Below are 7,653 nucleotides of genomic sequence, written 5' to 3'. Positions count from 1 at the left end.
ATCTGGTCACCTGGCTGCGTGACCAGATGGCCCTGTGGGCCGGGCGACCAGATGGCCCTGCGGGCCGGGCGACCAGATGGCCCTGCGGGCCGGGTGACCAGATGGCCCTGCGGGCTGGCGGCCGGGCTAACTCCAACTTTTGTCCTTCCCCAAAGTTCTGTAAGCCCCCACTACGTGGGGGCTTAATAGTCGAGGAAAATGGGCTCCCCGGGCAGGCCGTCGGGGAGTGGACGTGGCCTGGGCTTAACCCTCCTTGGGCCCGGGCGCTGGGGACAAGGCTCCACCGGGGCCCGGGGGGGGCTCTCCCCAGCCTGGCTAGGGTTCGGAAGGTGGGACCGGGCCCGGGACTTGAGCTCCGTCCGGCCAGCCACGGGGTGCGCGAGCCCCCTGTCGCGCAGGCCACCAGAGGGTCCGGGTGCTGGGGACGGGGCTCCACTGGGGCCCGGGGAGGCTCTCCCCAGCCTGGCTAGGGTTCGGAAGGTGGGACCGGACCCGGGGCTTGAACTCCATCTGGCCAGGCCCCGAGGGTGCTGGTACCCCTCCGTCCTGCAATCCGGCCGGGGGTCCGGGGCGCCCGGGACGGAGGTTCCACCGGGGCCCGGGGAGGCTCTCCCCAGCCTGGCTAGGGTTCGGAAGGTGGGACCGGATCCGGGGCTTGAACTCCATCTGGCCAGGCCCCGAGGGTGCTAGAGCCCCCTGTCCCGCAGGCCACCAGTGGGTCCGGGCGCTGGGGACGGGGCTCCACCGGGGCCCGGGGAGGCTCTCCCCAGCCTGGCTAGGGTTCGGAAGGTTGGGACCTGACCCGTGGCTTGAACTCCATCTGGCCAGGCCCCGAGGGTGCTGGAGCCCCCTGTCCCGCAGGCCACCAGTGGGTCCGGGCGCTGGGGACGGGGCTCCACCGGGGCCCGGGGAGGCTCTCCCCAGCCTGGCTAGGGTTCGGAAGGTGGGACCGGACCCGGGGCTTGAACTCCATCTGGCCAGGCCCCGAGGGTGCTGGAGCCCCCTGTCCCGCAGGCCACCAGTGGGTCCGGGCGCTGGGGACGGGGCTCCACCGGTTCCCGGGGAGGCTCTCCCCAGCCTGGCTAGGGTTCGGAAGGTGGGACCGGACCCGGGGCTTGAACTCCATCTGGCCAGGCCCCGAGGGTGCTGGTACCCCTCCGTCCAGCAATCCGGCCGGGGGTCCGGGGCGCCCGGGACGGAGGGTCCACCGGGGGCCCAGGGGAGGCTCTCCCCGGCCCGGCCTAGGGTTCGGAAAGCCGGGACTGGGGCCGGGGACCGGGCCCGGGGCTTGAGCCCCGTCCGGCAGGGCCCAGTGGTGCGGGAATCCCCCCTCCGTCCTGCAAGCCGGCCGGGGGTCGGAGGCGCCCGGGATGGAGGGTCCATCAGGGCCCGGGGAGGCCTGAAGCCCCGGAGCCCTGCAGCCCCAGAGACCTGCAGCTTTGCAGCCCCCGGAACCCTGCAGCCCCAGAGCCCTGCAGCTCCGGGGCAGGCAGATTGGCGTCATTTTGGTCCCAGCCATCTGGTCGCCCCTCTCGCCTCGGCCATCTGGTCGCCCTGGAAGTCATGATGAGGTGCCATTCGCCTCCCGGATCCCAGCCAGGGCTCCAGGAGGTCGGGTACTTTCGCGCCTTGGGTCCCCTCTGTCACCTCGTGTGCACAGATTGCAAGAAAGTCAGGTAATTTCCCTCCGGATTACTAGGGACAGGGTACGCCCGGACACCCCTCCAAGGTTGGTGGTTCTCTGCTAGGGGGACCAGATGGGCTATGCCTGGGTAACACCTCCCTAGGCCACCCGGGGCTTCCTTCCTCCAGGCCAACGGCTTGTCAAATTGCCCAGGACGGGCTCCATGGCTCTTGGGCAGTCGTCCCCCGGGCGTCCGGGGCTCCATCCCTGCCGACGGCATGGAAAAGTGCCCTGGACGGGCTCCATACGTCCCGGGCAGTCCTCCCCCGGGCGTCCGGGGCACCCATCTCCAGGAGGCCAACAGCATGGCAAAGTACCCGGGACGGGCTCCATGGGTCCCGGGCAGTCCTCCCCCAGGCATCCGGGGCTTCCATCTCCAGGCCAACGGCAGGTCAAAGTGCCCAGGACGGGCTCCACGGGTCCCTGGCAGTCCTCCCCCACCGGGCGTCCGGGGCTCCCTTCCCCAGGCCAACGGCATGCCAGAGTGCCCAGGACAGGCTCCACGAGTCCCGGGCGTCCGGGGCTCCCTTCCCCGGGACACCGGCTTGTCAGAGTGCCCATGACGGGCTCCACGGGTCCCGGGTATCTGGGACTCCCTTCCCTGGGCCAACGGCATGCCGGAGTTCCCAGGACAGGCTCCACGGGTCCCGGGCGTCCGGGGCTCCCTTCCCCGGTCCGACGGCTTGTCAGAGTGCCCAGGACGGGCTCCACGGCTCCCGGGCGTCCGGGGTTCCCTTCCCCGGGTCAGCGGCATGTCAGAGTGCCCAGGACGAGTTCCACGGGTCCCGGGCAGTCCTCCCCCGGGCGTCCGGGGCTCCCTTCCCCGGGCCGTCGGCAGGTCAGAGTACCCAGGACGGGCTCCATGGGTCCCGGACAGTCCCCCCCCGGGCGTCCGGGGCTCCCTTCCCCGGGCAGACGGCAGGTCAGAGTGCCCAGGACGGGCTCCACGGGTCCCGGGCAGTCCTCCCCCCGGGCGTCCGGCGCTCCCTTCTCCAGGCCGATGGCAGGTCAGAGTGACCAGGACGGGCTCCACGGGTCCCGGGCAGTCCTCTCCCGGGCGTACGTGGTTGTCCGACAGATTCGGGCAGATGTGCTTTTACGAACCGGATCGTAATCAGCCCAAATAATAATAATAATAATAATAATCCACATTTGTAAGGCGCACAATCACCCGTAAGGGTCTCTAGGCGCTAGGGGCCGTTGGGAAGATTAAGCAAGCTATTGCGCAGAGTCACATGGTGCTGGGCTAATCTGCCGCCGGTGCCGGGGATCGAACCGTGATCCCCAGATTCCGGAGTCAGCCGCCCTAGCCGCGGCGCCAGCTATTTCCCAGAGTCACGTGGTGCTGGGCTAATCTGCGGCCGGTGCCGGGGATCGAACCCTGATCTCTGGGATGCTCGAGGGTTACTACGCGCTCTACAAAAACCTTAAATAAAAAAATCTCCAGATTCCGGAGTCAGCCGCCCTAGCCGCGGCGCCAGCTATTTCCCAGAGTCACCTGGTGCTGGGCTAATCTGCCGCCGGTGCCGGGGATCGAACCGTGATCCCCAGATGGGGATATCCCAAAAATCTGGCATGGATACAGCCCGCCAGGACTGGTTTGGGCACCCCTGATATAGAGGCAGTCAACGCGAAATCTGCTGGGTTCGATTCCGATCCGTGTCAGAAGGACCGTAGGGCTTGGGAGTCCGTACAACAGGGGTGCCCAAACCTGTCCTGGCGGGCCGTATCCATGCCAGATTTTTGGGATATCCCCATCTGGTGATCACGGTTCGATCCCCGGCGCCGGCGGCAGATCAGAGTGCCCAGGACGGGGTCCATGTGACCCGGGCAGTCCTATCCCCTGGGTGTACGTGGTTGTCCGACATGTCGGTCGTATTTGCTTTTACGTACCGGATCGGAATCGGCCCCCATAAAATCGTACGTAAAGTATATAGCAAATCAACCTGAAATCTGCTGGGTCAGAAAGGGCTCGATTCCGATCCGTGTCGGAAGGTTAGGAGTCCGTACGAATTTGTCGGGACGGCATGGCAGAGTGCCCGGGATGGGCTCCATGGCTCTTGGGCAGTCGTCCCCCGGGCGTCCGGGGCTCCATCCAGGCCGACGGCATGGCAGAGTGCCCGGGACGGGCTCCATGCGTCCCGGGCATTCGTCCCCCGGGCGTCCGGGGCTCCATCCAGGCCGGCGGCAAGGCAGTGTGCCCGGGTCGGGCTCCATGCGTCCCGGGCATTCGTCCCCCGGGCGCCTGAAACTGCTGGGTCAGAGAGGGCTCGATTCCGATCCGTGTCGTAAGGTTAGGAGTCCGTACGAATTTGTCGGGACGGCATGGCAGAGTGCCCGGGACGGGCTCCATGCGTCCCGGGCATTCGTCCCCCGGGCGTCCGGGGCTACATCCAGGCTGACGGTATGGCAGAGTGCCCGGGTCGGGCTCCATGGTTTTCACGGTGGTCCTCCCCTGGGTGTCAGGGGGCTCCTGGCCGACGGCATGGAAAAGTACCCAGGACGGGCTCCATGCGTCCCGGGCATTTGTCCCCCGGGCGTCCGGGGCTCCATCCAGGCCGACGGCATGGCAGAGTGCCCGGGTCGGGCTCCATGGTTTCCAGGGTGGTCCTCCCCAGGGTGTCGGGGCGCTCCATGCCGAAGGCATGGAAAAGTGCCCAGGACGGGCTCCATGCGTCCCGGGCATTTGTCCCCCGGGCGTCCGGGGCTCCATCCAGGCCGACGGCATGGCAGAGTGCCCGGGTCGGGCTCCATGGCTTTCACGGTGGTCCTCCCCTGGGTGTCTGGGGGCTCCAGGCCGAAGGCATGGAAAAGTGCCCAGGACGGGCTCCATGCATCCCGGGCACGGGCACGGGGACGGGGACAGGGTCGGGAGAGTCCAGGCGGCTTCACTTCCGTGTCCAGCCATCTGATCGCCCAGATTCCCTCGGCCATCTGGTCGCCCGGATCCCCTCGGGCATCTGGTCGTCCGCAACGCTTTCCTATGGGGCGACCAGATGGCCGAACTTCCCTGGAAGTCCCGATGAGGTGCCATTCGCCGCCCGGATCCCAGCGAGGGCTCCAGGAGGTTGGGTACATTCACGCCTTGGGTCCCCTCTGTCACCTCGCGTGCACAGATTACAAGAAAAGGGGGTAATTTTCCTCCGGATTACTAGGGAGAAGGGTACGCCCGGACACCCCTCCGAGGCTGGTGGTTCTCTGCCATGGGGACCAGATGGGCTATGCCTGGGCAACACCTCCCTAGGCCACCCGGGGCTTCCTTCCTCCAGGCCAACTGCATGTCAAATTGCCCAGGACGGGCTCCATGGCTCCTGGGCAGTCGTCCCCCGGGCGTCCGGGGCTCCATCCAGGCTGACGGCATTGAAAAGTGCCCAGGACGGGCTCCATGCGTCCCAGGCATTCGTCCCCTGGGCGTCCGGGGCTCCATCTAGGCTGACGGTATGGCAGAGTGCCCGGGTCGGGCTCCATGGTTTTCACGGTGGTCCTCCCCTGGGTGTCTGGGGGCTCCAGGCCGAAGGCATGGAAAAGTGCCCAGGACGGGCTCCATGCGTCCCGGGCATTCGTCCCCCGGGCGTCCGGGGCACCCATCTCCATGAGGCCAACGGCATTGGCAAAGTACCCAGGACGGGCTCCATGGGTCCCGGGCAGACCTCCCCCCGGGCGTCCGGGGCTCCCACCTCCAGGCCGACGGAATGTCAAAGTACCCAGGACGGGCTCCATGGGTCCCGGGCAGCTTCCCCCGGGGCGTCCGGGGCACCCAGCTCCAGGCCGACGGCATGTCAAAGTACCCAGGACGGGCTCCACGGGTCCCGGGCATTCCTCCCCCAGGTCGTCCGGGCCCTAGAGCTCCGGTGGTCCAACCTGCGCCTGAGGCCCAGCCGGGGTCCAAGAGCCCTGCCTTGCGTGGGCAGGCAGTCAGGAACCCTACCGCGAAGGCTTGGGATGGATGGGGAGATGGGAGTCCTTTCGATCCCGGCCCTCTGGTCGCCCGCGATGCTTTCCAATGGGGCGACCAGATGGCCGGGCTTCCCTGGAAGTCCCGATGAGGTGCCATTCGGCTCCTGGATCCCAGCTAGGGCTCCATGAGGTCGGGTTCTTTTACGCCTTGGGTCCCCTCTGTCACCTCGCGTGCACGGATTGCAAGAAAGGGGGGTAATTTCCCTCCGGATTACTAGGGGCAGGGTACGCCCGGACACCTCTCCAGGGCTGGTGGTTCTCTGCCCGGGGGACCAGATGAGATATGCCTGGGCAACACCTCCCCCGGGCGTCTGGGGGCTCCATTCTCCGGGCCAACGGCATGGCTCAATGCCCAGGACGGGCTCCACGTGTCCCGGACAGACCTCCCCTGGGCGTCCGGGGCACCCATCTCCATGAGGCCAACGGGATGGCAAAGTACCCGGGAAGGGCTCCACGGGTCCCGGGCAGCCTTCCCCCGGGCGTCCGGGGCTCCCACCTTTAGGCCGACGGCATGTCACACTGCCCAGGACGGGCTCCATGGGCCCCGGACAGACCTCCCCCGGGCGTCCGGGGCACCCATCTCCAGGAGGCCAACGGGATGGCAAAGTACCCGGGAAGGGCTCCACGGGTCCCGGGCAGCCTTCCCCCGGGCGTCCGGGGCTCCCACCTCCAGGCCGACGGCATGTCACAGTGCCCAGGACGGGCCCCATGGGCCCCGGACAGCCCTCCCCCCGGGCGTTCGGGGCACATATCTCCAGGAGGCCAACGGCGTTGCAAAGTACCCGGAAAGGACTCCACGGGTACCGGGCAGTCCTCCCCCCGGGCGTCCGGGGCACCCATCTCCATGAGGCCAACGGCATTGGCAAAGTACCCGGGAGGGGCTCCACGGGTCCCGGGCAGGCCTCCCCCGGGCGTCCAGGGCACCCACCTCAAGGCCGACGGCATGTAAAAGTGCCCAGGACGGGCTCCATGGGTCCCGGGCAGCCCACCCCCGGGCATCCGGGGCACCCATCTCCAGGAGGCTAATGGCGTTGCAAAGTACCCGGGAAGGGCTCCACGGGTACCGGGCAGTCCTCCCCCGGGCGTCCGGGGGCTCCCTTCTCCAGGCCGACGGCATGGTTCAATGCCCAGGACGGGACGTCAAGTGGCCAGGACGGGCTCCATGCGTCCCGGGCATTCGTCCCGGGACGGGGACGGGGTGGGGAAGAGTCCAGGCGGCTTCACCTCCATGCCCAGCCATCTGGTCGCCCGGATTCCCTCGGCCATCTGGTCGCCCGGATCCCCTCGGGCATCTGGTCGCCCGCAACGCTTTCCTATGGGGGGGACCAGATGGCCGAACTTCCCTGGAAGTCTTAATGAGGTGCCATTCGCCTCCCGGATCCCAGCGAGGGCTCCATGAGGTCGGGTTCTTTCACGCCTTGGGTCCCCTCTGTCACCTCGCGTGCACAGATTGCAAGAAAGGGGGGTAATTTGCCTCCGGATTACTATGGGGCAGGGTATGCCCGGACACCCCTCCAGGGTTGGTGGTTCTCTGCCATGGGGACCAGATGGGATATGCCTGGGCAACACCTCCCTAGGCCACCCGGAGCTTCCTTCCTCCAGGCCAACTGCATGTCAAATTGCCCAGGACGGGCTCCATGGCTCTTGGGCAGTCGTCCCCCGGGCGTCCGGTGCTCCATCCAGGCCGACGGCATGGCAGAGTGCCCGGGACAGGCTCCATGCGTCCCGGGCCTTCGCCCCCCCGGGCGTCCGGGGCTCCATCCAGGCTGACGGCATGGCAGAGTGCCCAGGACGGGCTCCACGGGCCCCGGTCATCCGGGGCACCCTTCCCCGGGCCAGCGGCATGTCAGAGTGCCCAGGACCAGTTCCACGGGTCCCGGGCAGTCCTCCCCCGGGCGTCCGGGGCTCCCTTCCCCGGGCCAAAGCATTTCAGAGTGCCCAGGACGGGCTCCACGGGTTCCGGGCGTCCAGGTCTCCCTTCCCCGGGCCAACGGCTTGTCAGAGTGCCCAGG

This window comes from Lissotriton helveticus, chromosome 8 (genome assembly GCF_964261635.1).
Source record: "Lissotriton helveticus chromosome 8, aLisHel1.1, whole genome shotgun sequence".
Lineage (NCBI taxonomy): Eukaryota > Metazoa > Chordata > Amphibia > Caudata > Salamandridae > Lissotriton > Lissotriton helveticus.
The sequence above is the reverse complement of the archived record's forward strand: the minus strand, read 5'-3'. Positions refer to the sequence as shown.